Here is a 13,618-nt window from a genome sequence, read left to right on the forward strand (position 1 = left end):
TCCCTGCTTTCCCTCCCACTTGTTTTTCTTCTCTCCTCAGCTTACTTCCGTGAATAAGATGGCCCTCCATTTTTATTCTAAAGATTTTACACAAAAGTATAGTCTTATACATGGAAAAATATGGCAAACCAAGCATACACATTGTGCCCTGATCCACACATGCACTCATGCGCGCGTACGTAAAATGGAAGAAAGGTGGAGGCTGACTTGCAATTCTGCCTGTGGTTTCACACACACTTTTAGGGAAAAAATTACAAAGGTTTTTGAAAGACGTTATTAGATGCCTAGGGATCTATTAACCTGTCCATTTTGATTTGTCCCTCTGGCGCCACCAATCGTCTTTCCTTCTGCATCGCCTTTTGTGAGTTCTTACCAAAAATAAACCGAATGACATTCCCATCAAGGTATACAATCAAGAATGAGTGACTGCTTCCATTTGCAACATCTTTGCCATGTCACAAATTAAAAAGGAACAGGTTGTCATAAAGTAGTGGTGACAGTCCTAATTCAGCACCACAGATGTTGCTGGACAGAGATGTAAAGTCAAGCCTTTGAGAACTGCTTCCTGTCTGGATGGGTGCATCCATAGGTCTCTTACTTTAAGCTCACACTTATATCTCACTCTACCCCAGCCCCCAGAATCCATGTTCATTTTATCAAATGCATGAAGATAGGAACATTTTTGGAAAACCCTTTATTAAAAGATGAACCAAATGAAATTCTTATTTATCCCTAAGGGAGGGATATCTATCCATCCAGGTTCCTTCCCTCTTCTTAGGCAAGAAATTATATAAAGCTGTATTTAATAACATATCCCTGGATGCTGTTATTTTCTTTGTTATGCTTTCTTTTTTCTTGTATTTCTATAAGAGCTGGATTGGTGAACCCCCATAAGGAGTGTATTGTTTTATGGGGCGTGTGGGATTCTGACTTTGATTTGTCAACCTGTCCAACCAACCAACCAACCAACCAACCAACCAACCAACCAACCAACCAACCAATCAACCAACCAACCAACCAACCACAATACTTAAAGGAATTATTCTGCTTTTCAAAGACCAGTTTCTTTGTGATAATACATGTAACAGTTTATGGAAAGTGTGCGCAGTGGTTTTCATGACAAGTCCCTTCTTCCCCCTGCCTTGCTACATTTTGATAGCAGCAGCAACAAAATACAATCTACCTCTCTGCCAACTTTTATGCTAGAATTTAATAAGGGAACCTGCTCAAAAACACAGATGCCTCTTGGCTGCAATGAGCTGATGAGGAAACAAGCACAAAGACCAAGGCTCCTCGTTACAATGTTTGAAAATACAGCACGGGAGGGAGGGGGTTGAAAAACAACCAGTCATTTCTTCTCTCCTGGCTGATACATATCTTATTTATTTCCCCTCGTAATGTGTGAATGCTGTGCCTTGCCCTATTTTGTCTTCTGCCTCAATTAAAATGTAAATTTCTGCAGCCCATCTCTATAATTCCAAACAGCTCCAGGCATGGGAATTTAAACGGCTTTTAATAAAACCAACTACAGATGCTGCAATAAGATCTCTTTTCAGAGTGTCTGAATACATATTTTCAGTGCCAGGCCATGTGCTGTGCGGTGTGGCAATAGCTAGGAATATTTCCATGAAAGCATGCTGAGAAGTGACTTTAAATCATAGCACCTAATGTTGCTTTGAAGATTTACATCTTTGTAAATTCAAATTGGCCTGATCCACACACCTTCTGGGCAAATGCCGAGCCTGGAGCTTTCAGGAATAACCCACCAGTTTTCACACTTCTCCGAATTTTATGACGCTGTTCCTGGGTCCAAAAGAGACATTTCAGAAATAAAATAAGTTTAGAAATGTGTATTTTGACAGGACATGCATTTAGGAAAATAATCCCAGAAAATCTGTCTATACAAATGTGTGTATTTGTGTGTGTGTAAATGAAGGTGCATTTGTCTGTATGTGCGCATGTTTAAGAACTGCAGCTTATTTAAGAAAAGGGACTGGAGAGGCTTAGAACAAACCCATTTTACAAATATTAAACCTTTGCAATAAGTGCTTACAATCTAGAAATATGCATGAGGAACAACACATACTGAACAATGCTTTTACAGGACATTCTTGGGACATGAGATGCATCATAAAAATATGATTCTTAAAATGTTGCCATGGGCAAGATCTGGAAATAACCCTACTTCTTTTGGAACATCTTAGGCCACAAACCCATAGAGATCAATGGTAAGCAACCTCTAAAATTTGGAGGAGTGTGTCCATTAGACACTGTCTAGTCTCATCGGGGGTCAGCCTCTACTGACTTTGTTGTCACCAATGCAAATCTGTGCCAGGATCTCAATTTGCTATTGGTGCTATTGCTGATGTAATTCAGTAGCAACTAAAAAACTACTTTATGACATAGGACAGTGGTTCTTAACCTTGGGTTCCCAGATGTACGTGATCTAAAACTCTCAGAAGCCTTCACCATTAGCTGTGCTGGCCAGGATCTTTAGGAGTTGAAGTGCAAGAACATTCAGGGAATTAAGGTTGGGAACCACTGATGTAGAAGAGTAAAGAAGCTTCCTCTTGCACTCTAACTCCCTGTTTCATAGGTCTTCCATAACTTAGAGTTGATTTCTTCTGTGATGATAGCATGCTGGGGTAGTGGTAAGGTCCAGGAAAAGGGCTGAAAGGGCTGATTGCTGCCCATGGACAATGTCCTGCCCAAATAATTCTATGATAGATCTCTGCTTTCACAAGCTACGCAAGACTGTCAGTTTCTAACTTGGACAGGCAACTACAAAGGAATATCTGGGATTTTTTAAGGAGGACTAGGAAACATGGTGGCACTGCGGGTTAAACCGCAGAAGCCTCTGTGCTGCAGGGTCAGAAGACCAGTAGTCATAAGATTGAATCCACACGAAGGAGTGAGCTCTCGTCGCTTCTCCCAGCTCCTGCCAACCTAGCTGTTTGAAAGCATGTAAAGATGCAAGTAGATAAATAGGTACCACCACAATGGGAAGGTAACGGCATTCCGTGTCTAGTCATGCTGGTCAGGTGACCATGGAAACTCTTCGAACAAACGCTGGCTCTACGGCTTGGAAACGGGGATGAACACCGGACCCTAGAGTTGGACACGACTGGACTAAATGTCAAGGGGAACCTTTACCTAGAAAATAAATCAATGTGTGTTGCAGGTACTAACCTATACTGCATAGACCTGGACTCTAATGAAGTTCATACTATGAAAGCTCACAAAGACTCAAAATGGAATGGAAACACAGATGCTAAACACCAGATGAACAGATAAAGTAAGAAACAAGGACATGCAACAAAAGACAGAAATAACAGATGTACAAGAAGAGATGGCATCATTAAGCTGCATGGATGGGCCATACCATGTGACAAGCAGGTAAATGATGGAATAAAGAAATAGATCAATGGATTTGGACTGGAAGAAGGAAGACCCTAAACAAAATGTATGGGTTATATTAAAAGATCAGTGGGGTTGGCATGGATTAGAATAGTGCGAACAGAGATTTGTGGAAGCAAAAAGATGCTTATATATCCAATGCTGGATGTTAATGGATTAATAAAGGAGAGGAAGAAGAGGTTGAAGGAGGGGAGATCCTGTATCCACTGCGGTCTAGCAGACAGTGTGATGGATTAGGACTCAAGAGAACAGTGTTCAGCTTCCCACTCAGCCATGGAAACTCATTCCTTAACATCTCACTTACCTTGAAATCCTATTAGGGTCACTGTAAGCTGGATGTGACCTGATGGTATATAACACACACGGGGGCGGGGGGGAATCTACCCTGATGGTCTGGAGAGTTGCTGCGACTCAATGTAGATAATACTGAGCTAAAGAGACCCAATACGACAACTTTTGATGTTCCTAGACAAGACTGTGAAAAATCTCATCCTGGGCTTATAGGTGGGAAACCCAGTTTTAGATGTATCAGGCAAAAACAAAATAATAATATTATAGTATATTTTCATTCTAGTTGCCGATTGGGACTCATATGTGCACTGTGAACTTAAATATTGCTTAATTTATGATATCCATTTGAGAAATAATTATGAAAATGGAAGGTAAAGGAATGAGTTGAATATGGATTCTTGCATTTTAAAAGTGAAAGCGACAATCGATTTCTCATTAAATGCGAGAAATAAGTTTGATCTTATAAAGAGAAAGAGTTGTATACCCTCTAGTGAAACTTTATGCAGGTCATTAATACAGTATCAAAATCATTAGAGTACTGAATTAGATTGTCAAAATGTGCTTCATATATACATCTGAATTTAAAAAAAAATTATTTAATGCAGTAAAAAAGTTGTTGAATACAAGCTGGAAGTTTACTACATCGGAAAGCACCATAAGCATTCTGCCTTAGGCCAGAATCCCACAGGATGCTTTAAAGCACTGATTCTCAGCCTTTGATTCCCCCAGAAGTTTTGAACTTGAATTCCTAAGAACCACACGTGCATTGGCCATACTGGCTAAGGCTTCCAGAAGCTGCAGTCCAAAACACTAAAGGTTAAATACCCCTGCTTTAAGAATCACCAAGTCACTTTCTGATTTGCAAAAGAACATATTGGTGTACTTTACAGCAGTGGTGAAGTAATCTCGACAACTCAGTAGACGTAGTAATCTTAGGATCATCCACTCTGATTCAAAATTTGAATACAGAAAGAAAGGTGGTACTGGCAAGTCAGGAGCTGCTATTCCCCTGGAGGATGAAACATAGGCCCCTTACCACTTTGTTTTAAGTAGCAGAACACCAGTATGCTTCTGTGGAAGGGATGCTGGAAGGGTGATCCATGCAATGTTGTGAAATTATGTTTTGTGTCTGGATTTATATTTTATTTTAAGGCTTTAAAGCCATATTTCCCAACCTTGGGTCCCCACATTCTTGGACTACAACTCCCAGAAATCCTATTGGTACTCTCAGCAGCTTCGAGTTGGAGCACATTCTTTTTGGTAGAAGAGAGGGGGGGGGAAATTCCCTGTAGCTACTAGCAAAAGTAGACCTCAGCAGGAAAAGAAGATGACTCAAGAGATGGACTGACTCAATAAAAGAAGCCATGGTCTTTCATTTGGGATACTTAAGCAGGGCTGTTCATGACAGGATCTTTTGGAGGTCATTTATTCACAAGGTGTCCATAAACTGGAAGCAAACTGATGGCCTACAACCACCACAACAGCTTGTTCTAATGACTGGAATTAGCATATCATCCCCCCCAATTTACTATTCTTCCTTGTCACTGGGGCTCAGTCTCCAACTTCCATGGTGACAAAAATCCATTTGTTTTATTTTGTTTCTTAACATTATATAACATCCTCTACAATATTTAAGCAATGGCACAATATATCCAAAGTGCAGAGATGCTGGTTAGTCATATAATTTTCAATAGCAGTATTTCACACAGGCTGGTTCAGTGTTATCCTTTCAGAGTCAAGGGGAGTTAAATAGCTTGACCACAGAACTGCAGCCTTAAATCCTGGTGAGGAGACGCTATACTTCAAAATACAAGAACACACAATTTTCAGCAGTCTAACTCTGAGGCAAATCTGAACTCAAAATTGTATTTAGACTGATTGCAAACATTAGGGTGGATTCCCTTATGATCTCTCCAGCACTTTATATTGTCTCCTCTCCAGGAAACTTCAAACAGCTCATAGTTTGACATGCATAATTCTGCCTCTCAACTTTTAAACTAGGGGTCTGTAAAATGTTGTGTGCATTGAAACCAGGTGTGTGGAAGGTCCAGATGTTGTTGGGCAGCACTTAATCAGCAAGGCCAACACCAAGGAACTCTGAAAGCTGCACTCCATCAATACCTGGAGGGCTGTTGCTTCATTCATCCCAGTTTTAAATTCTAGATATCTTTGAAAATATCTATTTTCTACAGTTGTTTCCCACATACACACACATACTATCTTAGTTTTGCCAGCTGTTGGCCATTAATAAGAAAATCTGGGTTGACCCTTTTGCTGTCTTTCTTCCCTCACTGCCAAAAAAAGAGAAGACAATCATTGTTGTACCCAAAGCCAACCCTGCCTGCCAAAAAGTGAAAAAGCTAATTTCTGACAGGGATTAAGACTCTCTGCTGCGAAAACAGAGCTCACAATCAAGGTGATGTGTTTAATGTCCCTCCTTCAGAATCAGCAGCCATGGCAGATCTTCTGGTGCCACTGACTAGCTAATCTCTGAGGCAATAATAGCCTCAGATTTGGAATGGAGGGCTCATTAAACTCATGAGTCTAGAGAAACATGAAGCAGTGAGCTTTAATCATTTTATTTGCAAGAGTGCCACCCTTGAGGAGAGACGCAAATCTGGCAATGTTCTCAATGTAAAAATAAACCCCTATAGCTTTCTTCCATAAGGTTTACTACAAATGCCCCCTACTCTTAAATTAGCCAGTGGGCTAATTTAACTCTTCAATGAGGAAGATATTTAGCATCAGTCTAACCAAACTGAGTTAGCAAAACAACCACTCTTACAAGAAGGAAACTCAAAATAAAAACTCTTTGGAACAGTCCTTCGTTTTTTCTTGAAATATCATAGAATCATGAAGTTGGAAGGGGCCTATAAAGCCATTGGGTCCAATCCCCTGCTCAGTGCAGGAATACAAATCAAATAATATCTGCCACGTGCGTGTCTACATTTCTCTTGAATGCCTTCAGTTTTGGAGCACTCACCATTTCTCAAGTTAATTGGTTCCATTGCTGTACTGCTCTAACAGTTAGGAAGTTTTTCCTGATATTCAATCAAAATCTGGCTGTAAGCTAAGGCCACTGTTGTGTGTTCTGCACTCTGCAATGATCAGGAACAGATCCTACCCCTCCTCTGTATGACAGCCTTTCAAGTATTTGAAAAGTCCTATCATATCTCCCATCAGTCTCCTTTTCTCCAAGCTAAATATGCCCAATTCTTTCAGCCATTCCTCATAAGGCTTAATTTCCAGTCTCCTAATCATCCTTGTTGCCCTCCTCTGAACTTGTTCCAATTTGTTGGAATTATTCTTTAAGTGTGGTGTCCAGAATAGTGCTTAATCGAGGGGGGAACTAGTATCTCATGGGATTTAGAGACTATACTTCTGTTAATGCAGCATAAAATGCCATTTGCCTTTTCTGTAGCCACATCACACTGTTGGCTCATATTCAGCTTGTGATCTACAACGACTTCAAGATCGTTCTGGCTTGTATTGCTAAGCCAGGTTTCTATCATCTTGTAACTATGCATTTGATTTCTTTTCTGAGGTGCAATACTTTGCACTCACTCCTGTTGAATTTCATTCTGTTGTTTTCAGCCCAGTGCTCAAGTCTAACTAGATAATTTTGAATTTTGTTTCTGTCTTCCAGGGTGTTAGCTATTCCATCCTTTTTTTATCATCTGCAAATCTGATTAGCATTCCCTGCACTCCCTCATACAAGTTATAAATAAAAATGTTGAAAAATACTGGGCTCAGGACTCAGCCCTGGGGTGCCCCACTTGTTATCTCCTCCCAGTTTGAGAAGGACCCATTAATCATCATCCTCTGACTATGATTATGTAGCCAACTGTGTATCCACCTGACAGTTATATCCAGCCCACAGCTAGTTTAACTTGCTAATCAGAATATCATGGGGCACTTTGTCAAAGTCTTTGCTGAAGTTAAGATATAGTAGGTCTACAGCATTCCCTCTGTCTATAAGGGAGGTTACCTGATCAAAAAATGAGATCAGATTATTCTGCCAGGATTTACTCTTGACAAATCCATGTTGACTTCTAGGTATTTGAGAGACAAGCCCAGTGGAGCCTCTGAAGTCAGGGGATCAGTGAATTTGCTCTGAGTTTTAGTCCACCATGCACACTATTTTAAAAGTTAATCTCTGTTCCTTAAATAGGTCCAGGACCTTGAACAGCTCCTTTAGAGGTCAAACTAAAACCTGAAGAAGTGAACTTGTTCATGAAAGCTCACATTAAAAAATATCAGTTAAAGGTGCCATGTGTTTCTATCCTGATGTTTTTTTATTTCTGTTTTGTTTTTGCCTGGCATGAAAACTAAAACCTGATTTATTTATTTTGCAATTCATATAGGTTTTTAAGGAAAGTGTTGGCCAATATTTCAAAGATTCCTGAGAGGGCTAGAATAATATTGATAAAAATCTGTGAAATTCTTCAAAGCATTTCACACAGCTCTTAAGGTGTTATCACAGCCATCCTCGTGAAAGCATATCTGGAGTTTCTTGCTCACTGAGAACTAGCCATTTCAGAGAAGGCTGGCAGAATCTTAGTAACATTGGGGTCCACAGGGAGACCATACATGTGCATGTACAACTGTTCTTTGTCATCTGCTTATGTGTCATAATAAAGCAGCTGGTATGACATTATGGAGGAAGAGAATTAGAGTTGCTAGGTCAGTGGCTTCAATTCCTTGAGATCTGAAGGTCAAAACCTGAGAACAAGTGGCAGGTCCTCATATTGCAGCTGTCAAAATCCAAGATATCACAGGCAGTGTCCCTCCATGGATGAGGGGATTATGACCCAGCCCACCACATAGGGTATAAAGTCCAAAGACACTAACTGCACAGCTGGCCATGACCAAACAGAGCAGGAGCTGGGAGCCAGGCCACAGGACTGGGAGCACAGAGATGGAACAAGGTGCTGAGATGTGGGAGACCAGCAGAAGCAAGCAGGGGCAGGAACAGAGACAGGTCCAGGAACACTGGAATCCAGAGGTAGAGATGCAGGAGGCGAGCAAGGCAAGAGCAGGGGCCAAGGCAGGAACACTAGAACACAGGAACTCCGGGGCTCAGGAGCAGCACAGCAGGACCAAAGACCTTTGTTGCTGAAGCAAGTTGTGGGAAGGAGAACCAGTACTTAAATAGGCCTTCCCTCTAGGTTTCCAGGTGAGCCTCATGAGTGGCCCAGCAGCTGTGACACCAGCCAGGGCCTGAGCCTGCAATTACCCAGGCCACTCCTGGGTCAGACTGGCCCCGATCCTGCAGCTTCCAGGGCAGTGTGGGCCAGATCCTGACAGCAGCCTCTGGGGCACTTTCCCTGTATTAATTTTCCATACAGGAGATCTTTTGGAATCTGACCATCAGCCATTCTCACGACATGCCCAAGTCAACGTAGACGTCGTTGTTTCAGTAATATATACAGTGGTGCTGCGCATAACGAGCACACCGTTTAACGACGCATCCGCATAGCGATCTATTTTTTGCGATCGCTAATGCGATCGTATTGTGATGTTTTGAATGGGAAAACATCACATTGCGATGATCGGTAAGCGTTTCGCTTACTGATCTTCGCATTGCGATGTTTTTAGAATAGCTGATTGGCGGTTCCAAAATGGCCGCCGGGTGTCCAAAATGGCCACTGCAAGTGTTTCCACGCACTGCCCTCGCTTACCAAGGTGGCGAAAATGGCGGCACTATGGAGGATCTTCACTGAACGGTGAGTTTTCGCCCCATAGGAACGCATTAAACGAATGGTTCATATTAACAAGAGGGATACACAAAAGTTATGCAGATTTTTTTAATGTTTCTCCTCATTTACTTAACTTTACTTTCACTATTCCTTTGTCAAATTGCCTGAGATTTTTTAAATCCAACAATAGTGGGAGGGCTGCTATAAGGAGACACTCAGAATGTCCGGGGGGGGGGATTGGGTTTAAAATATGGCCTGGGTTTAACTGAAAACAGCAAAGGTATCCTCTACTTTTTCTTGTGGAATGTGCGAGTTCCAAGTGCCTTCCATCTTGGATTGTGCTGCCTGTGCCCCAGTTTTGGATCTTTGTTTTATACTTGATTTTTGGGGTGACGCCTCCCCCAAATTGCTATGGATTAGCTTTGCTGCTGCCAGGCAGCCTGTCCATACCAGGATGCCTCCTTGGGATGATGATTTACCTTTTGGATCTCCTTTTCCCATTTTCGGGTTTTTTCCTCTCTTTGCTCCTTTTGTTTCCTGGATTATTTTTGTTGCCTGCCTGTACTTCCTGCTGCTACTGAGTGAACTCAAAGAAGAGAAGGCATCATGTGATAAGGAGCTTTAATATTTTTTAAAAAATTTGCTTGCTTCTTTTTCTTGGTTTTTGAGAGGTGTGTGTTCTTTATTTTGATATTCTTTCCTTCTGCGTGCACTTACGTATGGTTTCCCTGTTAGATTGATTTTTTAAAAAAAACAACTGTTTATTTTATTAATTTATTGTTTTTATTCTGTTAATGGTGTCCGTTTTGGTGAGACACATGTGGGTATGCTGTGGGAGTAAACTTTGTGACTGTGCCAATGTGCCACTAGACCTGCCTAAATGTGGTATTATAGGCTAGGTAAAGGTAAAGATTATAGGGACGTGGTGGCGCTGCGGGCTAAACCGCAGAAGCCTGTGCTGCAGGGTCAGAAGACCAAGCAGTCATAAGATCGAATCCACGCAACGGAGTGAGCTCCCGTTGCTTTGCCCCAGCTCCTGCCAACCTAGCGGTTCGAAATAGGGACCACCTCGGTGGGAAGGTAGCAGCGTTCCGTGTCTAAGTCACACTGCCCATGTGACCACGGAAGATTGTCTTCGGACAAAACACTGGCTCTATGGCTTGGAAAGCCATAGAGTCGAACACAACTGGACAAAAATTGTCAAGGGGAACCTTTACCTTTACCTTTTTAAAGGTAAAGATTGCCCTTGACATTTAGTCCAGTCATGTCCGACTCTAGGGTGCGGTGGTCATCTCCGTTTCCAAGCCGCAGAGTGAGAGTTTTTGTCTGAAGACAGTTTCTGTGGTCACATGGCCAGCACGACTAGACACAGAACACCATTACCTTCCCACCAAAGTGGTACCTATTTATCTACTTGCATTTGCATGCTTTCGAACTGCTAGGTTGGCAGGAGCTGGGACAAGCGACGGGAGCTCACTCCATCACGTGGATTTGATCTTACACCGGCTGGTCTTCTGACCTTGCAGCACAGAGGCTTCTGCGGTTTAACGCGCAGTGCCACCTCATCCCATTAGAGACTAGTGACTGCACAAATCTGCTGATTATTTTTCTCTTCATGTGCTGTTGCCTGATTTTGGAGTAGATTGATTTTCTGTTGCCTTCCCTCTGCTTCTTTGGAGTTGATTTCATGGGTTCTTTAGGGCTTTTAGATTAATGCCAGGAAAAAGAAATAGGAAAATCCAAGGTGAAATGACCAAAAAGAGGCCATCTTTTCTGTGCAAAATGAAAGGAGCAGTGCACAAAAAGTGTCAAAAAAAGAGCATTTGTCTGGAAGAAGCCACCCCCACCTCCAAAACATTCCCTGTGCCCATCCCTATTACCTGCCTGTCTGGACAGTCAAGTAAGCATAGAAATTGCCAAAGGTTACAACTTTTAACACACAACCGCCCCGAGTAGTCATGGTCTAGAGGGGCGGGGTAAAAATCAAATAAATAAATAAATAAATAAATAAACAACCTGGCAAACCTGGGGCAAGCTTGCTATTCAGTTCCATTTGCTGCTTTTCCCTGTTGCCACCTTTTACACACTGATCTTGCCTGATTTTGGAAGGTAAATAATGCCAGGCTCGTAATACTTGGATGTGAGACCACCATAGAATACCAAAGACCTCATTGTAGGGGTTTTTAAAAATATCTTGCCTGGATTTTGGATTCGACAGGCCAACAGTTTGACTTGGTATAACACAGATTCCTGTGTTCCTATGGTTTAGTCCAGTGGTTCTTAACCTTTGTTACTCGGATGTTTTTGAACTGCAACTCCCAGAAACCCCTGCCAACACAGCTGGTGGTGAAGGCTTCTGGGAGTTGCAGTCCAAAACTCCTGAGTAACCCAAGGTTAAGAACCAGTGGTTTAGTCTAAAGGTTGAACTTGAAATCAACATGAGCTAAAGGGAACATGAGCTAAAGGGAAGCATAACATAGAGGCAAGAGTGGGTTGCTTTGGCCAGGGTTGGATCTGCTGGTATGCAAATCTCTCTGGCTTGCAATGTCAAAAGGACAGCAGTCATAGTTCAGAGTTTACAGGCATACTACAAACTCGTCTCTATATAGCATCTTTCTTCTTTCTTTAAAAATACCTTGACAAAACATTGTTTCTCTCATGTGTCTAGGAAGTTGAAAGAATCCACCGATTTCCTATTTTTCATATTCTCCTGGCCTATTTTTTTTTTCATCTCTTCATGGTCTAATTTAGAAAGCAATCAAGAGGTGATTTTAAAAGAAATAAAGATATTCCTTACCTTCAGGTACAATTATTAATGTATTACAAAATTATTGCAGCAAAATGAAACTTATAAAATGTAATCTTTTCACTACTGCAGCATTATTTTTCAGCTCCCTATTAAGTACACAAATAATTCATAATGATATAATAAGGGAAGTATGACAGTACCAAAAGTCAATTATCAGCATTAAAGGTTAAGAGCTTCACTGATGAACTTTAATTTTCTGTTTGCAGCCTGGAGCTTTCCTGAGAAATGATCTCACAGTGAGAACACTCCAAAAATCCTGTTTTTCCAATTTTCTAGATGCAACATTTATTTTATTTTTAATGTTATGAATTAACTTGAGAAGTTCACAGGTTTCCCCATGTCTGGACATTTAAGGGAAAATGTTGCTTTTTAAATTAACTACCTGGATTGAATATACAGCTTTCTCAACTGATAGCAAAGAGACGAAACACTGCTTTGGTAAAACAGAAATTCAAGAACCTCATGAGAGGGGTGAGATCACACACAGGAAAAGTGATCATTCTGTTTGAATGGGGCAAGGAACCCTTTCCTACAAATCCACAAAGCTATTCTCTCCATTTATACAGCTGCTGGACCAAGCTTTGCTTATGAAAGTCATTGCCACAGTAAATCTGATGATCTCGCAGATGCTACAGGATTAAATCCAGCCCTCTAGAACAGTGGTCCCCTACCTTTGGCCTCCAGATGTTCTTGGACTAGAACTGCCAGAAGCCCTCACCACCACCTCTGCTGGCCAGGATTTCTGGGAATTGAAGTCCAACAACATCTTGAGGTCCAAGATTGGAGACCGCTGCTCTAGAACTACATTTTAAGGTTTAAAACCCCAGAATCCCTCAGTCAGTTGGCCACATTAGGGGAGAGATTCTGAAATCTGTAGACTAAACCCATAATTCTTTTGATGGTTTTGTTTTTTTGTTTGTTTGTTTTATAAAAACAACAACAACAGACTGGCAGCTCTTCATCTGCAAGGCTGCAGTCTGTAATCCCAAGCAAGTTCATATCAATTCACATTGTTGCTGTTGACATGCTCTGATGGTCCTTCACACATTCTAATGGCCAATTTGGAGTCACAATATTGAATAAATCATGTAGGTCAGTGGTTCCCAACCTTGGGTAACCCAGGTCTCCTTGATCTGCAACTCCCAGAAACACCAGCCAGCACAGTTGATGGTGGAAGTTTCTGGGAATTGCAGTTAAGGAACACCTAGGTTAACCAAGGTTGGGAATCAGTGTGGAGGCACATACTTCCCCATTCTTATGAGTACATTGAAAAACCTTCTCATTTATATAAACCTAGGGAGAAATCCCTTTTCCAGATGAACTGATCTTCAATGAAATGGGTGTGTGCTGATAAATGCAGCTTATACTGTGGCAAACCTGATGTGTATGTATATGTAATGAA

At 41.5% G+C, this 13,618-nt stretch overlaps 1 protein-coding gene and 1 long non-coding RNA gene across 3 annotated transcripts in view; one reads left to right on the top strand and one right to left on the bottom strand.

Moving 5' to 3' along the window:
* DCC (DCC netrin 1 receptor) overlaps positions 1–13,618 on the bottom strand; it is a 1,127,120-nt gene that overhangs the window by 528,449 nt on the left and 585,053 nt on the right. The gene's annotated exons all lie outside the window — the stretch shown is intronic.
* LOC144586251 (uncharacterized) lies at positions 9,692–10,978 on the top strand. The gene is made up of 2 exons (XR_013540970.1): positions 9,692–10,312; positions 10,641–10,978. It is a non-coding gene; the product is annotated as an uncharacterized LOC144586251 (long non-coding RNA).

The sequence above is a fragment of the Pogona vitticeps genome, chromosome 2 (genome assembly GCF_051106095.1).
Source record: "Pogona vitticeps strain Pit_001003342236 chromosome 2, PviZW2.1, whole genome shotgun sequence".
NCBI classification, from domain to species: Eukaryota; Metazoa; Chordata; class Lepidosauria; order Squamata; family Agamidae; genus Pogona; species Pogona vitticeps.